At 39.1% G+C, this 22463-nt stretch overlaps 1 protein-coding gene across 5 annotated transcripts in view; it reads left to right on the plus strand.

Moving 5' to 3' along the window:
* Positions 1-20575: 20575 nt before the first annotated feature.
* LEPR (leptin receptor) overlaps positions 20576-22463 on the plus strand; it is a 93850-nt gene continuing 91962 nt past the window's right edge. For 3 of the 5 annotated variants that reach the window (XM_072820645.1, XM_072820650.1, XM_072820649.1), the window contains exons 1-2: positions 20576-20711; positions 21034-21077. The gene's annotated coding sequence lies outside the window, so the exon portion shown is untranslated. Of the gene's footprint in view, positions 20712-21033; positions 21078-21326; positions 21395-22463 lie in introns of all 5 variants that reach the window. The other 2 variants (XM_072820646.1, XM_072820648.1) reach the window with 2 other exon arrangements.

Here is a 22463-nt window from a genome sequence, read left to right on the forward strand (position 1 = left end):
ATCTTGCAATGGCATTGATCATTTCTTTTAGTGCCTGAGATGTGCAGGAATACACTTGACTTCCCAATATTTTACTATTAAAAATAAATAAATCAAGGATTTCTATAAAAGCTCATCAAAGGATAGCTTGTGTTCTATTTCATCAAGCATAAAAGAATGCTCTCTTTAAAAGTTTGTATCTTTACTTTGATACAATAAACACAAACAGGAATCAGGTACTGTTTTCTTTCTAATTCAGTATCATTAGAAAATTGTCTGATTCATTCATATGTGTCTCAAGGCTAAGTGGTCGTCAGTGAGTGTCTGACAGAGGAACACTAAGTGGTTCTGGTTTAAAAGGAAAATCAATGTACACTGAGTAGCAGTGCTTCAAAGATAGTTCAAAAAGGTACTTTTCTTTCCTATGTCAAAATGCACCTGATGTCCTCAGGTACCAGTGGGAAAAGGAAAGCTATTAAATGCTTACGATTGTCAAACAGTGTGTTTTAGGAGCTAGGAAAGAAGGAAAAATAATTGGCAAATGAACTGCAATCCACACAGTGGATTTCCCAAAGAGAATTGCTGTTTTCACAGTATTCTTCCCCTTTTGGAGGAGGTGGTGCAAAATTGAAAAGTGTGCAGTCTCATTCAATGCATCTTCCAAATAATGTCTAGAATTTGCAACATGAGCTGTAGGATAGGTAAGCTGATGAGGCAAAGAGCCTAAAAATATGCCAAATTTCTGGGTACAAATATCAGCCCCACTATTTTTTTTAGCTTTGTATACCTAACGTCTCTGAGTCATAGTTCCTACAAGTGTACAATTAGGACAGTAAGTTCTACCAGAGAGAGGAATTGTCAGGTTTAGTGCAATTAACATATATAACGCAGCCAGCAGAGGACCTGGTACGTGATAGGGCTTCAAAACTAGGAACTTTATTTCCATTCTTATTGTTGCTTTAGTTCAGATCCTCAGAATATCTCCTCTGGGCATTCTAGTTGCTTCCAGTTTTCCTTGTCCATAGTCTTCCCTTTTGTCCATTTTGTTTCTTCTCAGGTATTTTTATAACATTTTTCACACAATCCTCTTAACTTAAACTTAATATTGTGCCATATCTCACTTTCTAGAGGAAAGTTCAAACTCCTTATTTAAGGACATCTATGATGTGATTCCAAATAACATCTCCTTTATAAAGACCTTGTGTTCTCGTGGTTGTTTCCTCTTTGTGTCCTGAATCTCTTTCTCCACATAATTTCACTAATTTCTCCCCCTCTCACTGCAATACCTTCTATTTCTGTAATTTGAAACCCTATTTATGCTTTAAATTCCATCTTGAATGCTATGCCCTCCCTCCATGAAATTTTCCTTAATCCTTTAGACAGAAGTGATCTCTACTGACACTGCTTAATGATTCCTTATGATATTAACAATAAATGCCTATGAGCCTGTATAATGCTAAACTCAATGGATAATTACAATTTGGATATTATCTAACCTATCTAGAGTAGTTCACAATACAAACAACTCTCCATCCATTGTTCTCTTTGATTTCTAAAAGCTGGATTTTTTTCCCCTTCTGAGTCTTCTCAGAGGTTGTCTTAGTTTTCTAGGGCTGCCTTGGAAATATACCAGAAACTGGATGGCTTAGAACAACTTAAATTTGTTATTTTCCAATTCTGGAAGCCAGAAGTCAAAATCAAGGTGTTAACACGTCCATGTTCCACCTGAAACCTCTGGTGGAGGATCCTTTCCTGACTCTTCCACCTTCTGGTAGCCCCAGGCATTCCTTGGATTGTGGCAACATAACTCCATTTTTGGCCTCCATCTTCACATGGCCATCTTTGTCTGTAATATTCTCTTTCTGGTGTCTCTACTTTCTTATCTTATAAGGACCCCAGTCACATTGGATTACAGCCCATCATAATTGAGAATGACCACATATTAATTTGATTATATCTGCAAATACCCTACTTCCAAATAAGGTCACAGGTATCAGGTGCATCAGGACATAGCTTTCTGGGGTAAAAAATTTGACCCATAACAATGGGGCTCCTATCTTTTCTTGCTTTTTTTAAATAATAGGACTCTTCAGACTGATTTTCTAAGTTTTCTTCTCTCAACAGTCATTTAAATAATGACTAAAATTATAGAAGTTGATAGTACCAAATATGGTGACTCACAAAACACAAGTGGGATGCACAAGATACAGTTTTTGGATATATTTTCCTAGAATGTAGCTACTTTCCCTTAACTTTTCCTCTCAAACCACATTTGAGATGCATTTTTAAAAAAGAGAATAAGAGATTTTAATAAGGCAACATTGAAAATGTGGAAGTTATATGAGATAGATATGCAGTGGTCCTCATCTTTTCTCCTTCATATACAAAACAAGAAATGGTTGCTCACTGGAAGCATAATTGCTGTGGACTGAATTTTGTCCCCTCAAACATTTGTAGATTGAAGACCTAACCCCCAATACCTGAGAATGTGATTGTGTTTGGAGATATGGCCTTCAAAGTGGCAATTAAGTTAAAATGAGACCATTAGGGTAGACCCTAATCTAATCTAACTGGTGTTCTTAGAAGAAGAAATTTGTACACATACAGAGATACCACCATACAGAAAAGATTGGAGACATGGAAATGGGGTTGGATAAGGAGGAGAGGGAGAGAATGAGAGAGGAGGGGAAGAAAACAGAAGAGAAGGAGGGAAGAAAAAACAATTTGTTGGTGTCATTTGTGCCATGTTGAGAATCAACTATTACTGCACATTTCAACTCAATAAGCCAAAAAATACCATCACTCCTGCTTCTGCCCTTTTTCTCCTTAAGATGATTTGGGATGCTACTAACTTGCACGCAAAGCATCTGACTAACCCATCTTTTTTACTCACTTTGGTTTTTTTGTTTATATCTTCTATTTAGGTGGTATTGCAGAGGACATCTTTAGCAGTATAGACATTTATCTGACCTCTCACAAGGGCAAGTAAGTGGAATAGTGTAGTTCCAAGATTTATCACCAGATATATCTGTGATTTATTTATCCACAAAAATTCGTGACTGCTGTTTGTATGATCAGTGTCTTGAGCTATGAGTAGTCTTGAGGAGGAGAATGCCCTAAAACTCTCTTTTTGTAGCCCTCATATATAGACACTCCTCCTATCCCTGAATCTTTTCTTAAACCTTTGAGAGTAGAGCATCAGCCCCTAAATTTTATTGCACATTGGAATCATCTGGGAAGCCCTTAAAAATCTCTAAGTCATACATCCACTTGGCAAGACAGTTTGGCAGTTTCATATAAAGCTAAATATGTACTATTGTATGATCCAGAAATCCCTAGATATTTACCCAGTTGATTTGAAAACTTATGCCCCAAAAAAAACCTCCATGTGAAAATTTATAATAAGCAGCTTTACTCATAATCAACAAGATCTAGAAATGACCATATTTTCTCCAATGGGTGAATGAATAAACAAATTGTGGTACATACATATAGTGAAATATTACTTAGCATTAAAAAACAATGAGCTATCATGTCACACAAATACAGATGAATGATAAATGCCAGTCTGAAAAGGCTACATACTGTATGACTTTATAGGACATTCTTGAAAGGCAAAACTATAAAGACAATAAATAGATTTGTCATTATTGAAGTTTAGGGAGGGGACAAAGTTGAATAGGTAGAGTACCCATGAGCATAATGGTGGTAAAAACTTTCTGTATGTTGCTGTAATGTTGGGTGTCTGACACTATGTCAAAACTCATGGAACTCTATAGCACAAAGAGTAAGCCTTAATGTATGCAAATTAAAAAATCATTTAGAATGCCAAGGGATCCTAAGATGGAATATAGAATATGAGAAAACAGTCTAACTCTGTTACAAATGTATGGAAAAAACCTCGCTGCTGGGACTAGGGGAAAAGGCTGACCAAATAACTTTAGAAATGAGTGGTGACTAGAAGACCAAAGGAAAAAGGATTGTGCATAAGCACTCTATTCAAATTGAAAAAGTTTCCCATGGGGGCATGGGTCCTGAAAACAGTATACATGTATACCAGAATTAAACAATTCAGTAAGTGGATAGTAGAAGCCTACAGGTAAGCAAGGGCAGAGGCAGAAATGATCCTTGTGGTTATGGATAAGAGACACAGTATGAACACTATGCTCTAGATGTTTACATATAGAAATATATATATAGATATGTATCTATATGGGGATTAGCTATATACATACACATTTTTTTGCTCAGTCAGCTGAAAGGGCCAAGAAACAAGGGTACACACACACACACACACACACACACACATATACTTGTTTCTAATACTATTGTCCACTAAAAAGAACCAGGAATCCTTAGAAAAGTGGCTGACTATAGAGGAAATAGGCAAGATGAGCCTGGAGCATCTTATAGTGTCAGAAAATATGGAAGTGCCAAAAACAAACAACACCTCACAATGATGGAGCATATCAAAGGGAGACAAGAGCCAATGGAAGGTGTTCCTAATGGCCAAAGATGGCACAATGTGAGCAACAAAATAAAGTAGCATTGGATTATAACCCAGAATATAAGCGTTTTTAAAAATTTCATTTATTTATTCATGAGAGACACACACAGAGAGAGAAGTAGAGACACAGGCAGAGGGAGAAGCAGGCTCCATGCAGGATGCCCGACGTGGGACTTCATCCCAGGTCTCCAGGACCACGACCTGGGCCAAAGGTGGTGATAAAACACTGAATGACCCGGGCTGCCCTATAATCCAGAATATAAAATAAATATCTGTTCATCTATATTCATATAAATAAATGATTGAATCAGTAAATAATTGTGGGAGATATAGACATATTTCTGATACAGAACTCCAAATAATCTATGTAGATCCTCTGTCCTCAAGGAAGAAGAACACAACTCCCACTTCTTAAGTGTAGACTGCTCATGACTTCTTCCTAGAGTACAGAGTGGAAAGGTAAAAAAAAAGAGTAACTTTACAGTGGAGAAACCTGGTGAACACTGTGTCTCCCACGTGATCAAGGTCAACATTGTAACAGTGATAAATCTTATTGACAGTATGTACTCTTGATACAATGTGATTGAGAGTAGCACTTTCCCTCTGTGGTCTTCTTTCCCATGTAACATAGAATCATAGTTTCATCATTAGAAAAACATTAGACAGATCTAAATGGAGGGATGTTGTACAAGTCCTCTGAAAATTCTGAGAAATTATCACAGCCAAGAGGAGCCCAAGAAAACTTGCTGACTAAAACATAACGTGATATCCTAGATGGGATCCAGGAACAGAAAAAGAATATAAGGTAAAGACTAATGAAATCTGAATAAAGTATAGACTTTAGTTTAGAATTATGTCTCAGTATTTTAAGATTGGTTCACTGACTGACCAATGCACCATACTAAAGTAAGATGTAAATAATAGAGGAGACCGAGTATAAGATATATGGGAACTCCACTATCTTTAAATCTAAAATCTCCTAAAATAAAAAGTTGTTTAAAAATTCCTTTGCCAAGTTCCACCTCTGCCAATGAAATCAGTATTTCTGGGCTATAAGCCAGGCATCATTATTTGTTTCTAGAGATCCCAGATGATATCAATATACAGCAAAAGTTTAGGAACTTCTGGAATAGGAGAAATCTCTGAGCCTGGAGGCTGTTATGTTTTGGCATTAATTCACTCAGAATGTTCCGAACTAAATAAAAATGTTGTGTTGCTTCCATTTTATACCTATGTGAAGTTGAATTTTTAATAATGAGTGTGATAAAAATAAAGTCCTGGAACAAGTTGCCCATTTGAACACCACTTGATGGTACATAATTAGAGACTGAGCCACTAAATGACCAAGGTATCAAGCATATAATTATAAACAATATCGTATCTTAAAATAAAATTTCTCTTGTAATTTTCCTGCAATTGAAATGAAAAATGATGTTCACATGTACACCCTCTCCTCTCTCTGGTCCCTGGCCCCCTCACCAGAGTATGTCAATATGCTCTAGTGGACCCATGGTCTGATCCATCTTTTACTGTTTTTGATCTACTCTGTGGCCCGTGGAGGCTGTCTGTGGACTGCAACACCCAGGCCCGCTGAGCTCTGATTTCTAGTTGAGTTCAGGCAGGATGGAGGAGATAGATGCGGCCTTTTGAGCTCCACTCTCTCCATTCCTCATCATGGCGGGCAGTGGCTGCCTTTGTCCCTGATCCAGGTCTTATTGTCTCCTGTCCTTGCTTGGCTCTTTCCTCATGCCTTCAGGCCCCAGAGAAGTAATGGCTTCCTGCTGTGGCTATTTCTGGGTTACTCATATCCCCTACTGGAGTTAAAAAAAAATTGCCAACACCTCTGTAGTCACTTCACTGAAATATTTTTAATTTAACTCCTTTGAGAGTGCCTCATACAATCAGTGTGTAGTTGTCTACCATTTCTTCTTGGGAATGAAGACCGCCCCCCTTCCCCACTTTTTTTTTAACTTGATATAATGTACTGCTTACTTCTTTGGCCTTAAAAATGTTCTATGTTTTGTAAAATGATGCTTCATAGTAGAGACCATTATTTTTCCAAAATCCTTTCTTGGCAAAAGAAACGGTTGGCAAAGCTATGCTGGCTCACCACACATTTTTGAAATTTCATTTTTGAAATCCAGAGTCTGGGAACCATTGATCTAAATGAGTATTTGACTTTGAAACATTAAGGGAATTCAGCAGTAATTCTTCTTACCACAAGAATCTTACAAATCTGGGGAAAGCAGCCAATGTGGACACTGTCATGGCAGGCATTCAAGTTCCTGGGTTTAGTTGTTTATATAACAGGATCTCACTCCTGGTAAAGAGGGAAATAGTATCGGAGCAAATAGAAGGAACTATAAAAATGCAAATGGTTATTTTCTGCATCTTTCACTATTATATGTTGCTGCAGATCTCATGGGGGAAGAGATAGGGGAAGAGGTTAAGAGTGCGTCTGGAAGTGTAGGCAAAAAGTTTACAGGACTCTTCCATGTAGTTTGAGTGAGAGTGACTAAGAATTTTCGTGTTCTCAGATCCAGAAATGTTTGTATTTGCACTGATCCAAGTTCTTTTTATTATAAATAATTGCAGAAGTTCATTTATAGATGACGCCATCGCTAACTGTGTTTCATAATGTCAAGTATAGTCAATTTATAATTGAAACAAATTTCTGAAGTACCCTGTGCTTGGGCAGGGTAGAACATAGGGTATGATTTACCAGGTTCAGTCTCCTTGACTTTAAAATTCTTCTATGTTAGCAATATAATATTCTCCTTTGTTGTGTGGTATCACCTTTAATTTTGACTGCAAAGACATTAATGCGTGATTGTTTTTTAGCTTTCATCCATTTAAAAATATATTCCTTGTTTTTTATATTCTCATTTTCTGTGTTTGGCTTGAGAAAAGACACAAAGCAATCTTTTAAAATTCATTCTTTCTAAAAAAAAATTCATTCTTTCTTTTATACACTTTAAAAAAGGAATTTAGTAGGGTCAAATGGCTTAGTCACAGGGAGGAATTTTTTTTTTTTATACTGTTATAATCCAAACAGAAGCTATTGTCCATATTTCATGAAAGATGAACTGATGAACTCAACAATTTTCTTTCTCTTTACATTTTTACGACTTAAACAAAATAATAGAAATGTTAAACCCTGACTTATTGCTTTCTTTATCTGATGGTGGAACCCACAGTTGAAAAACCTGGGAATGGTCAGTAGCCATGTTTCCACCTTGTGGAGAGATGTAGTAAAAAGGAACAAACCCCACTCGTATTGAGAAGCAGAGATAAGAGATGGAGAAGGTTGGGGTACCTGAGTGGCTCAGTGGTTGAGTGTCTGCCTTCGACACAGGCCATGATCCCAGGGTGCTGGGATCGAGTCTTGCATCAGGCTCCCCTCAGGGAGCCTGCTTCTCCCTTTGCCTATGTCTCTGCCTCTCTCTCTGTATCTCCCAGGAATAAATAAATAAAATATTTTTTAAAAAAAGAGATGGAGAAGGTTATTGGTGGTTTTAGGGTTCCTGAAGACCAGCTACATGTCTGCTCTTCCTGGTGTTTGGTTGCTCAAATCTTCCTGATTCCATGAAATAAAAATTTCCATTTTTGTCTAAGTTACTATATTGGGTCGGTCAGCCATACATAGCTTGAGCTAGCTTAAGTAAAAGGAAGGAATCAAGGAAAGATCATGAAGCAACTAGGAGAGTTGATTAATACAGCTTCATGAAGGCAGGAGCAAGCTCTCTGGGAGAAACTCAGAGCCATGGGCCAAGAAGTAGGTACCATCAGGACTCACTTTTTCCTTATGTGACCACTGCCTCTTCTCTGCCTGGGCATCATGTCCTCCTGGAGGAATATTTTGATATATTACTTACTGTGTTTTCCCCCAGTACTTTTCATTTATTTATACTGTAACAACTCCATTCATGGGCATTTTTGTGTCCATTGCCACAGGAGACATGATAACAGACTGTGTTTTGAGTCCCAAATTTAGACTCAATTCAGGCTCTGAAGACTAATAGAGGTATCCTAAATTAGAGAGAAAGAAGAAAGCCAAAAGGGAAATAAAGAGAGCTACATTGGTGCACCATTGAAAAAGAAGCCCTGTACCCCATAGATGGACGATTCCATCGCTAAGCAACACACTGTGGACATCTATGTTTACTGGCATTTTAAACAATGTGTTTCATAATATCAATTACAGCCAATCTATAGTTGAAAACATTTTTTTTAAAGTACCTTATGAAGTTTATATCTGAGGACTGAACTTGATGCAGGAGCAGCAACGGACATTCCCAAAGAGTTTGGGGGAAATCTAAGAGCATAGAGAATCAGAGAGTAGAAAGAGGCATTGCCTCTATCGTAGATAGAGCTAGGGATGGAGAGAAGACCCTAGGGGCTCAGCAACATAGGAAAGCATGGGGCAGCACATAAGAAGGTCTGTGTGGTGAAGGCAGTCAAAACTGAAGTAGCTTTGCAGAGTTCCAACTTGACTCACTGAGCAAAATTCTTGAGAATGGCACAGATGTGGTTGTGGATTGGAAAGCCTCATCAAGGTGGCTATGGTCCAGGGCAGTGTTTGGAGAATACTCGGTTCACTTCAGGAAGGCACCAGGGGCAAGCAGGGAGAGTCATTGATCCTGAAGTGACCTTTGGCATGGACCCATGTAGCTCAACATCTGAAAAACAGACACGCTGAGGAGTTAGATGTGAAATTCAACAGATGACCAAGGATCAGAACTTTTGCTTATATTGGGTCCAACCTACCTTTCTGTCCCACTGCCTACTGCTTAGAAGTTAGAAGAAAAGTTAGGGAAACAAAAGAGGAACCTGATTTCATTGAGGATTAGTTTCTATCTGTGTGAAAGAAAATATCACTGAAGAAATTAAGTTGAATTGCATAAAAAAATTGTCACACTTTCTGAACACCTGCTTGTGTGGCCTGGAATTCAAATTCTGTCTTCTCCTGCAGGCTGTGTTCTTCCATGTGGCAGAGAACCTGGCTGCTGGCAGCTGCAGTTAACAATCACACATGTTCACCATCTGAGGGAAAAAAGCTCTTGACCTGTTTAATATCCCCTCCTTGGTCCTCCCATCCCAGCTTCCATTTGAAAAGCCTCAGATATCAATCTTTGCTACACTTCTATTCATGTTCCCACCCCATTGACCAATTATAGAGCCAGAACTGTGAGATATTACCATAAAGCCGAGCTTGGACCATGTGCTATGTTGCCCCTGAAGTCAGGAGGCTGTAGCAGATCCATGTGCTTAGAGTCAATGGACCAGTAGTTCCACTGCCAAAGGAAATCCTCTGACCAGAGGAAGAAGTGGGGAGCTGGCTGGTAAAATAGTAAGTCTGTTTGTATTGGGTAGCTATCTAGTAGGACCACACTGATAATGGTATTCTAATGTCACACTGAAATGCTGAAGCTAAGTAAGATAATTAACAAGATACTGTGTCTTTTATGACCTTTTAGACCTTTGGGACTAGAAACTGGGCTCTGAAACAAAACAAAACAAAAAACAAAACAAAACAAAATGAAACAATGGCACCTATGTGGTTCAGTGGTTGAGCGTCTGCCTTTGGCTCAGATCATGATCCTGGAGTCCCTGGATCGAGTCTTATATCATGCTGCAGGGAGCCTGCTTCTCCCTCTGTCTATGTCTCTGTCTCTCTCTCCGTGTCTCGCATGAATAAATAAATAAAATATTAGAAACAAAAAACAAACCACCAATGACAACAAAAACACTTAGCCTTTTCATTGTGAATGCGTAAACTCTGTAGCAGCTCAACTATGAGATTTGGCTAATAGGCCATGAGTAGGCCTGGTGCTTTTTGCTCTCAAATCTTATTATATGCCTGCAGAGAACAAAGTGCTTTGTTCTACGTGAAAATTAGTTTATAGTATGTGTATACTAATCATCAAGATTATCAGAAATACTGGCCACTCTCCTTTAAGGTCCATAGGGACCTAAATCTGAAATGCATTTCGATGAAAACTTCATTTGGCCTCATAATTCTGAAATTATTCTAGCCCACTATTTATTCATAGCAACCTTCTCAGGGAACAGGCTAGGAGTAATTTCTCTACATTTACTTTCTTTACTTTTTATTATATATTCTTTCAAGTACAAAGAAATGATAATTACTTTGGCTTAATCTGGAGAATTTTGTAATCGCTTTTACACCCTGGTACCCATTTCTGATAAAAAGGGAAGTGGATCATAAATACAAGGATAGAGCAAGAAGTACTGACAAAATATAGAAAAGAAAATCCTATTTTAGTCCAAGTTCTGATACTAATTTTAACCTTCAAGTTAAAATCATGTTTATACTTGGTACTAAATTGTAAGCAAATAATCCAATTACCTTGCCTTTCAACTCTAAACAGTTTTTTCATCCTAGATGATTTAGCTACTATGAATTTCATTGCTGTTCTGTAGCTTTTGAGGCAGGCAGGATAATACATTTCGTCCACATGCACACCAGTAGCATCCCAAGGGCAAGAAACAGTTTTGGACAGATTAAGAGCCTAAATGAGTTACAAATTGGGGCACTGGCCAGTGAACAACAGCAAACAGTAATGGGGCTGCCCCAGGCCTTAAGGTGTATCTTAATGGCTCTAGTTCCCAGGAGTCATTTCCAAAGAACACATGATCTTACACAGATACTTTCAAATAGCTTTTTAATTTTTTTTCCCTGACTATAAAGTAATATATGATTATTCTAGATAATCTGGAAAGGTAAAAATTATTAAACAAACTCATCTATTCTTCAATCCAAAGATCCCTACTGTTAACATTTCATTACAGTTCTCCTCATTTTTTTTTCTGTCTGTATATTTAAAAATTCATTGAATTTATATTACATATATAATTCCTATGGAAAAAATTCTACAGAAATTCAGAATAAAAATCTTTTTGTATATAATTTTAAATAGTACTGTAGGTAAATAATCGTAATTATTCATAAAATAAGACAGTCTTTGCTTTTTTTTTTAAATAATACAGATGGAAAACTATACAATTTGCCTTTTCTATTTTGGTCCAATGCATATTAATTGAGCAATCCAAGATACTGTGATATACTTTTAGGGGATAGGAAACCAAACACTAATAACATATTTGCCCTCAGGATATTTGTGTAGATCTCTGTCATGATAAAATGGACACAAAATAAATTTTTAAATGATCGTAGTCCATAGGTAGCATAGCTCCAAATGAGGAGCTTACAAAGAAGAGTCAATTTAGTTGGATGTTGACAGATTAGCTAAGATGTTGACCAGCAGATAGAGGATGATGATGGGTGATGGTTTAGGTAGAAGTGTTGTGGGATGGAGGAAGAACATTCAGGATGGAGGAAACCTGGGTGACTCAGTGGTTGAATGTCTGCCTTCAGCTCAGGTCATGATCCCTGTGTCCTGGGATTGATTCCTGCATCAGGCTCCTCGCAGGGAACCTGCTTCTCCCTCTGCCTATGTCTCTGCCTCTCTCTCTGTGTCTCTCAGGAATAAATAAATAAAACCTTAAAAAAAAAAAAAAAGAACATTCAGGATGGAACAGCATGAACAGGGCAAGAAATGGGTAAAAAAAAAAAAGTTGTGTTTAGATAACTAAGTGTTGTCCTTCATGGTGGGAGAAAACATTGGACAATTAAATCTCAGTACATTGAGAATGAATTTGAATGCCAGAGTGAGTTTAAACTTTAATCCATAGGCAGTGGAGAACCACGGATTCTTCTGAGCAGCACATGAAATGATGAAGACTGTATATTAAGAGGATTATAAAAAACCTAAAATTCCTACAAGGAATGATATATGGCCAAATGTGTATGGGTAGGTGTTCATGTAATTGCTTTCTAGGTTTCCTTTTTGAAAAATGTAAATCATAGATGTTTTTGTTTTTCTCTCTACACCCCAAGAATACCTTTTTAGAACTTCTGGGAAGAGCATACAAATTTCCTGAAGTATTTTAATGCCTAAACTTCCTTATTAGTATTTTTTAATCATTTACAATTTGACAACATAATGTTCATTTGTTCTGTATATATTTTCCCTTTATCTTTCATAAAATGCTTTATGCACTCAAAAAGCATTTATGGGGCAACATTATTAGTAGAATATTGTATTATATAATGAGTATTATAGAAACTATGTCTTCTGGATAATTTGGGCCTGGAGATAGCATTTTAGTAAGAGGAATTTTGAATATTTTTCACATAAGGATAAAATTACTAACATTTATGATAGCCAAACTTCATTAGTTGATACCAATTATCCTTTTTATTAAATATTTGGAACCACAGGTTTTCTTTATTTGTTCTTCAGTTTCCTTCCTACATTTTTTTTTTAAGAGAGGGAGAGAGAGAGAGAGTGAGAGAGTGTGAGTAAGGGGAGGTTGGGAAGGGTAGAGGGAGAGGATCTCAAGCAGACTCTTCCCTGAGTGTGATGTGGATGCAGGGCTCAATCTCACCACACTGAGATGACCTGAGCCCAAATCAGGAGTCAGACACTTAAAGACAAAGCCACCCAGGTGCCCCTCCTTTCTACATTTTTAAAGTGTTTTCCTTTCATTGCTTTTTACTATTTCATTTAACTTTGAATTGCTGAAACCTTTTGAAAAATGTATTTTAGGGGTAGTATTTGTGTTTAATGTAGAAAATTCAATTTAGGCTTCCATTAAATCCGCTTTTACATTTTCTGCTCTAGACTTACCATTGTTTAATATATTTCTGGTGTAGGTAGGGGTACTGGCTACCATTTACCCAAATAAGTTGGCCTGATAATTATCGGCAAATGGCATGTCAAGAGACCCCCAAATTTAAACACCCTTGTGTAAAAGGTCTTTTCTTCTAAAGTTAACTTCAGTCTCAGAAACCATTATTTAATTAAGCAGTTATATTGTGCTTAATATATATAATATATAGTTGTTTAATATATACATATAAATATATAATATATAGTTGTTTATATAACTAATGCAATGTTACAGTTAAATATTGATGATTGTATTGATGAATTATTTTTTACTATAGCACCTTTTAAGTTTGTGAATACAGCTCTCTTATTGGTAGATCCAAATGCCTTTGTATCCATTTCATGAAGCCTCATCACATATTCTGAGATTCCATATTTGCTACTTTCATTCTTTTCCCTTCCAAAGGCATGAAACTCAGAGCAATTGTAGCAACACAGAAATCACAAAATAAAAGCTAACTAAGACAAGTGGTGTTTTTTAGGACCATGATAACCAAATAGTCTCAAATTACTCTCATGAAATTTTAACACTTGGGTAATCTCCCATAGTTTTTAGATGATCAAAATAATGCCCTTTCACCTCTCACCATATTCTCTACCTCTTTGACATTACTAAGGGAGTGTGGAATATAAAGCTGGTCAACATCAAGACAACTTTGCTAAATACCCCTCTGCCCATAGACACTAATGATTTCTGCAGAGTACTGGGGTCCCAGACTTAAAGTATTCATGTATAATTAATCTGAAAGTCACAGCAGAGCATATACATTACAAGCTGTCAAGTTATTTGGCTGCTTAACTGAACTAATTAAATAAAGTTAAACCTGTGTATGTATGTCTAAATAACAATCTGTATCAATTAATTTTCCTGTTTCAGATTTACTGGTTCACCCCAACAGTCTTGGAAATAAGACCCACAGACACACACATTCTATTTACTTTTTTATTTATTGCAATAGAAAACAGATGTGGGCAAAGTAAAGCAGTATTCACTTTTGGAGGGAAAGGATTGTTCATGCTCTGTGAATGAATTAACTCTCTGTGGATGTAGTAGGTAATATTTTTCCTATGTAACTTTTCATTTACAGCCCAAATCCTCTTCCTGGAAATATTCTGAAGTTGCAGCTCCAAACCATAGATACTTTAGTATGGTTCAGGCCTAATTACCATCATTCTGATCTTTCCCACCCAGTGTCATCCTCCAATATTTCTGATAGCCAGTCCTTTATTCTCTATTTAAAAATATCTACTAGTGAAGAGTTCATTTGTCTCGCCTGGTAGCCCATTGTACATCTAACGACTATGACAGCTGGAAAGGGATTCCTTTGATTTGGTTTAAATCTGGCTACCTGTGCTTTGCATTCACTGATTTTACTTTGGCTTATAGGTTCTATATAGAAAACCTACCACATCTTCATGATCATCTTTCCAGTGTTTGAAGTAAACTATCATTCTTGCCTTTCTCCAAAAGCTAATTACATCCAATTTCACTTGGCCTGCCTATTAAAACACAGAGTTCTGTTTCCTTCTCTTCAGAGGCTTTTACTCATTACATCTTTGATGGGCCCTAGGATTTTTGTCTGTTTTATAGTACAAGCTGTGTAGTTTTGTTAGCCTATTTTCTGCATGTAGAATTCAGAGTCCAACAGCTTTCTTTGTTCCTTACTCTATCCCTTGAAATCCAAGGTGGCAGTATTTCCACTGGTATAAAATTTTTGAGAACCTTAAAGGTGTCCTGGGTATGTTAAAAGGAATTCACTCCAGAAGAAAAGAGGCTTATTCATAGATCTTCCCTAAATAATCCCATTTCTATTTGGGAGATCTGAGGCGAGCCGTCGTGTGACTGAATATTCTGATTTTTAAAAAATCTTTCTAACGTATTAGCAAAAGGTTGACTAGCCATATTCTTGGCTTTTTCTCTACAGCACACTTTCCTGGTAGTAAATCTGTCAATCTTTGTACCCTTCAGAAATTGGATTGGATAAGAATTGGATAAGCCAAGAATTTCCCAATCATCAAGTCCTGGTTACTTTTTATTTGAGAATTCTTTCTTCAATCTATTTTTTCTTCTTACATTTTATTGTAGGCAGCAGGGAGAAGCCAGATCACATTTTCAACACTTTGCTTGGAAATCTCCTCAGCTCTACGTCCAGTTTAACTATATACAAGTTATGCTTTCTATATAACTGCAGGACAGAGTTCTGTCAAGCTTTCCTCCACTTCATAACAAGAATCTCCCTTTCTCAAATTTCCAATAACATGCTCCTCACTTCCTCCTGAGTCCTCACTTAGCAGAGTTGTTAACAACCATATTTCTACTAGTAGTCTATTTAAGACAGGTTAGGCTCTTTCCATTATGCTTCTCAAAATTCTTCTAGTTTCTGCCTGCTGCCCAATTCCAACACCATTACCACATTCTTGGGTCTTTGTTATAGCAGCTCCCTGGTTTCAGTTACCAAAATCTTTTTGGGTCCAACCAGAGAAGCAGAACCAGTAGGGGATATAAAGTAAGATATTTATTGGAAGGGATATGTGATTGTAGGGACTGGCTAGACAAGTCTAAAATCCATAAAACAGATGGTCAGGAAAGGCAAAGCTGGAGCACTTGGTCATGGGCTGAGGCTTCTGTCCATAAGTGGAATTACTTCTTCTTCAGGGAAGATCCAGATCTACTTTTACAGCCTTCACCTGCCTGAACCAGGCCCTCCCGGATTATTTAGGATAATTTTTCTTACTTAACGTCAAGTGATTATGAACTTTAGTCAAATCTAGAAAATATCTTCATAACAACACTTAAATTTGTGTTTGATTGTGTAACTAGGAACTGTAGCTAAGTCAAGTTGACAACATCAAAAAGACCATCATTGTACCCTATATTACACTTCTATTCACCACAACCTCCTCCATTTGGATGTTCAGGCTTTGAAGGGATTTATCCTCAGAGACATCTTAAGAATTACGATAAAACATTTCTATCTTGTTGCCTTGTTGTGCACAATAGTTCTTCAATTAGTTGTTACCGCTTAACGAGCTGCAAATTATTTCTCCATGGGGACTTAAAAGTTTGATGTATATTAGATACAGATTCTTTTTGTTGGAAGCAACATTGCCAGTAAATAGTCTGTTGCCTTGCTGAGGACCAGCAGCATTGACATTACCTGGAAGCTTATTAGTCATGCAGACTCCAGGGCCCCACCCCAGCACTCCTGAATCAGAATTTATGTTTTAAATAACGCTCATTTGATTCAGTTGCACATTAAAGTTTGCCTACTTTCTTAACTGTTTTAACTGTTATTCCTGGTTCTATATTTATCTCTTTCCACACCTAGTGTGCTTTCCTTCCTACAAATTTGAAAATAATTCTTGAGCCTAAAAGTTTTCAACATTTCTTCATTCATAGAAGTTAAAGTCCAAATGGCCTTCAAAATCCACATGACCTTCACAGTTCTTCCTATTACCATGTACTTTTCTAGGTACACCTTACTGACCATACCCAGGGCTACACTACTGGCACTCTCCTAAGCTACTATGCCTTCTTTCCTCTGTGTTCCTTCCATTCTCTGTTCCCCTGCATGGATTGCCCTACAACAACCTGGTTGAACTATGGGAATCCTAACTTGCCTCCTCCAGGGTAAAAAGAACCCATGTTGTTTATCTTGGTAATTGTGCCTGATACATAATAGATATTGATTATTTATTAAGAGAAATATAAATGATCAGAGTATAACTCCCCAAAATAGTTTCCAGGGATGCTGTGAAAGCTAATTTACATTAATAATAAACAAACATAATAGAGTTCTAGGTGACAAGTCCTAATATGAAGGTATAGTTATTATCTCATTACATTGCATGACATTTCAGAGGGGCAATTATTATCCACTCCATTTTACAAAAAAGGAAACCGAGAAAGAAAAAGGATAGAGAACATAGTCTCGTAATTAACGTGCATTTAAAAAAAAACCAAGGCAATCAGATTTCAGAGTTTACGTGCTTGCTATATGGCTTTACATACATATAAAAACATTTTTTCACAGTCTTTTGTAAGTGTAAATTCTAAAGATTTGTGTGGTAATTAGACATGTAATCAATAGTGACAATTATCAATTCATTTTTTGAAGACTATGGAAAACTTTTAGAACACCATAGAAAAGGTGAAGTGCTGTTTTAATTAAAACTACATTCAGTTAACAAAAAACCTTTTTAAATATCTATTGCAGTGGATATGTATGCTTTTTTGCCCACTTTCTCTAGTTTATTTTTGGATACCACTTTCCCCCACTCTAAGTTATTTGGTTAGGGTGAGATCAACTCTTTTCCCATTCCCTATTTTCCAGGAGTGCACAGGTGGTACATACCAGAATGGTCATCATATTCCAACTCACCGGCTGCCATGACTGGTTCAGGGATGAGCCTATGACTCAGGTAAGCCCAAGAATGAGAAACTGTTGGGTAGTTATTAATATATTGGTTGATTGTCTAAAATCGTAAGAGTAGAAAAGTGAGAAGGAAAGTCAAAGAGGGAAGAGGTGAACCAGGAGAGACTGGAGTCATTGAAATCATCGCAGGAGTTTCAAGAAGTGATGTATGTGTATCATGAAATTACCAGCTGAATAGTATTTATGTTTTTGAAAGTATTTGTCAAGCAAATACTTGGACAAAATATTTTACTCACCAAGTAGCTATAACTTCAGTCATCATTGATTGTTCTCAGCAGGACCTGTATCTGTGTAAATAGGCATATTATTGATTTAAAAAAAAAGTAGAAAAAGGTAGATATCTCATTATTTTCTTTTTCAAATCAAAGTTTTTCTTTTAAGGACTTTTCCTTCACTCAAGGCAATACTGAATGAGTCAGCATGTTAATCTGTTTTGCTCTAGTAAATCTAGTAATATCTTCTTATTATATTGATGTTTTCCAATGCAGTAATAATTGCCTAGCTGATTGGTAGTGATTTATTTATACCCATCTATTCATTCAACAGCTGTTTATCAGGCTTCAGACATGCAGCAGACATTGTGCAGAGGCAATGAGATTCAAAGTTGTTTCCTAACCTACAATGAAAGCTCCATAGGAGCCCCTGACTCAGAGCCTGGTGCTTAGCAGACATTCATTGTTGGATCACATTATCAGAAATCCATACCAACGGATATGGGGTGTATTTCTGTATTAATTTAGCAATGGTAGCTGCTGAGGAGCCTTGCTCGGCCTTCAAGTATCACCTGTGACTCAAACATGAATTTCAGGCTCCGGCCTCTGCACTTTTTTCCTCGTTGCAGTTATTCCTCATAATGCTCAGGTTTAATGATACCTTTGTTTAGTATCTCACAATGAAATGATAAATTCTACTTAGCATCAATATGATTTTGCATATGGTGCGGAAATGACACCTTGATACCACAGTAGACAATCATTTTGGTCCCAATTGGTTATTAGCTTTAGTGGGTTGAATTGTGGCTTCCCCCAAAAAACATGTCCACACTCTAAACCCCAGAGCCTACGAATGTGACCTTATTTGGAAAAAGGGTCTTTGAGATGTAATTAAGTAAGGATCTTGAGCTGAGATAACCCTGGATTATTTGGATGGTCCCTGAATCTGATGACAAGAATCCTTGTAGGAGGCAGAAGACATAGAGGAGAGGGCTATAGAAGATGGAGGCAGAGACTGGAGGAAAGCTGTCACAAGCCAACGAATTCCTGGAGCCACCAGAAGATGGACTAGGCAAAGGAGGGTTCCCTTCTAGGTCTTTGGGAAGGAGTGCAGGCCTGATGACACTTGATTTTGGACTTCTGACCTTCAGAACAGGGACAGAATAGATTTCTTTTGTTTTAAGCATTAAGTCTGGTCATTTGTAAAAGTAGCCTTAGGAAACTAATTAGCGGGATCCCTGGGTGGCGCAGCGGTTTGGCGCCTGCCTTTGGCCCAGGGCGTGATCCTGGAGCCTCGGGATCGAATCCCACATCGGGCTCCCGGTGCTTGGAGCCTGCTTCTCCCTCTGCCTGTGTCTCTGCCTCTCTCTCTCTCTCTCCATGTGACTATCATGAATAAATAAAAAAAATTAAAAAAAAAAAAAAAAAGGAAAAGGAAACTAATTAGCTGGTTCACACAGATTATCTAACTACACACAGATTATCTAACTAAGGGTTCTGTTGTGTTGTTTATAATAATTTGGGAAAGTCAGTATCTCTACTCCAATTCTTGTCTCTGTCCAATGGAGACATTTGTCTGTCTTTTTGAGGTTTGATGAAACCCAAAGTTTAGTGCTTCTAACCACAGATGCCCCAGAAAGCCCATTTAATGCACAAATATGAAATTTCTGAGTGAAGTGGCCTCAACAAGTGGTCTGGAGATCTCAAAGCTTCACTTCATAAAAGTGCCACTGGTTCTGAGCGGATATTCCTATGGATGCAAAGTTCTATTTACAAAGCTCCACAAGTTGACAAAGTGGCTGGGTCAGAGAGCCAAGACATATTGCTTCTGGCCCTACCCAACTCTGGGCTACTTTCTTTACCTCCGCTGCATCTTCCTATGAGGGTGTTAGGCAAGTTCCCTTTTTGGAGAGAGACCTTTGAAAAATTAACCATTTCCTTCCCATAGCCAAGCCAGAGTATGTCCACTCCCCTTTATTCTTGCCTTTCCCGGTTGGTTTCCTGGGTGTCACCCATCATAATTGTAATTTTGTGAACACCTGCTTGTCCGTCATAACTCCAAGTTCAAGGAACATAAGAATCATACCTAACATATTGTTTGGCACATAGTAGGTCCTCAATAATAGTGTTATTATTAATAATGATAAATAGTGAATGAACATTTTGAGGGGGGTAAGAAAATGTCTCTTAGGGGGTGTCATCTGTTCAAGAACAGATTTCTTTGGTTGGTTTTGGTTTGTTTGTTTGTTTGCTACATCAAACGCCATAGACTTTCAGGCCTGAAGGAGAAGTGGCCATTTAGTCCAGCCCCGCAGAGACGCACGAGGACCCTCTTCAGCCCTCCCGACCAACAGCATGCTTGGCTGAGACATCCTTGGTGACAGGGAACTCACTCCCTCTGGCCTTCGCCAGTCTGCTTTCCTTCCCCACGCCTCCCCGATATTGCACTCTTCATCACAGCGCTTTGCACGCGCGCTGCAGCGGAGGCCCCGAGGTCTGGGCGTGGGAGGAGCGGGAGGAGCAGGGGAAGGGGGGCGCCTAGGCCGGGTCTGGAGGCCCCCGGAGGGGCGCGCGCTAGCCCACCGCTGCCCCGGCCGCGCGCCGCCTGCCTGCTGGGCTCGCCGGGCCGCCGCTGCCCGCCGGGAGCGCTCTGCCCCCCCCGCCCCCGCCGCCCCGCCCCCGCCCCCCGCCGCTGCCCGGCTCCCCGCCCGTGCACCTCGGCCGAGGAGTCCGCGGCCCGCCGCGCGCGTGCGACGCAGGTGCCCGAGCCCCGGCGCCACCGCCATCTCCGCCTTCCGCGTGGTTGGACCCCGGCAACCAGGTGGGACCCGCTTCTCTCCCCTGCGCCCCCGGGGGCCGGAGGAGCGGGCGCTGGGGCGCGGAGCCCGCGGGCCACCTGGGACCCGGGAGTCCGGGAGGACCGGGCGGCGCCAGCGCTGGGGGGCGGGGGGCGGGGGGCGGCGGGGACCGTGGGCTCCTGGGCGGGGGAGCGGGAGGCTCGAGGGGCGAGGAGGAAAGGGGCGCGCGTCCGATGGCCCCCCCCCCGGGCGCGCACCTGCCCGGCCCCCCCCCCCCCCCCCCCCCGGGCGCGCACCTGCCGGGCCCCTCCGGAGGACGAGCCGCCCAGCCAACTTCTTTTCCAGGTCTCCCTCTACTTTGGAAACTGAAGGGACCGCGACACAAACCAGTAAGCCCTGGGGCTCGGGGAAGGATTTGTTAGTTTTGCTGACAAAAGAACAAACTTTGTGCTGCAAGGGGCGGTTTAACATCCGAGCTTCTCTTTTCAACCCTCTCCGATTCTAACCCCCCCCCCCCCCCCAAGAAATGTGAAAAACAAAATAAAATAACCAACCCGATCCAGCTAAAAGCACTTACCTAAAAGGACTCACAGAGGTGAGAAAAATAGACCTAACTGAGCAATCATTGGAAACCCCAGGTCTGGCGAGGCAAGCTCAGAAGCCGGTTGTTGCCAGTGCTATTTCTAGGACTTGTGTTTGTGAACAGGTGAGCTGGCTCCTTTACGTGTGTAAGAGTTCCTTCTGTTGAGGGCCTGCCCGGAGTGCCTCTTGTGCCATTAGTGTATTGAGACACATACTCTTTCAGAGCTCTGGATTTGGAGTCAGAATATCAGGATTTTGCATGATTGGCCATTTACTATCTGTGACAGCTGTGGTTAGCTTAATCTCTCTGAGCCTCACTTTCCTCATCTGTCAAATTAGAGGGTTCCGATTCTGGAGGCCTTTCAATAATATTTAAGATGTTTCCCGACTTAAACAGGTATGATTCTGTAATTCTCTATCATGCTGCAAACATTGTGAGGCTCATAGTTTCATGAAACTTCAAAACTCTTATTTTGATCTTGGCATTTTGTTTGTATGCATTTACGACTTGTGTCTTTAGGGTTTTCCAACCAAAAATTAAAGAGAAAAACACTTATTAAAAGACTTCGGAAATGTATAGTAAATATTTAGATTATCTCTGACTCTACCTTAGGGAATTCTGTTCAACTTTAAGCCAATATTTGCAGTACAGCAACAAAAACGTGTGGCTTTAGCACAGCACTTCTTTTCTGGTATCGTATTTTTGGAGGAAATAAAAATTGTGTTTGAGGAAAACAAAAATTGTACCTTTCCTGTCAATTACTGATCTCGAAACATCTGTTACTTTTTAGCATAAGATTGTGTGCAGAATATTAAAAAAGTGGCTTCAGACCATTTCAGAGCCTCTCTGAAATTAAGCTCAAAAGCAGAGATGCCAATTTTGGTAATGCATTTTTGTGGTCTTGGAATGAAGCCCAGAAAATAGCAGAGGTTAACTAAACAGGTAAACCAGAAATTAGGAATTGACACACACACAAAGTTGTACAAGAAGCGTGTGCCCCAAAGTGTCAGTGAACCTTTTATTTATTTTTGATAAAAAATAAACAACAAACAACTGTTGGCTTGTTTCAGCAGACAGAGGATGTTAGAATGGCTTTTGTTGTTACTTGTAATTTAAAATTATTTGAGATATGTTCATCAGTAGATAGGATAGGTTTTAGAAGTGTCTCTGGCTCTTTTTGGTGGCTTTGCTA

This window comes from Canis lupus, chromosome 3 (assembly GCF_048164855.1).
Source record: "Canis lupus baileyi chromosome 3, mCanLup2.hap1, whole genome shotgun sequence".
Taxonomy (NCBI): Eukaryota; Metazoa; Chordata; class Mammalia; order Carnivora; family Canidae; genus Canis; species Canis lupus.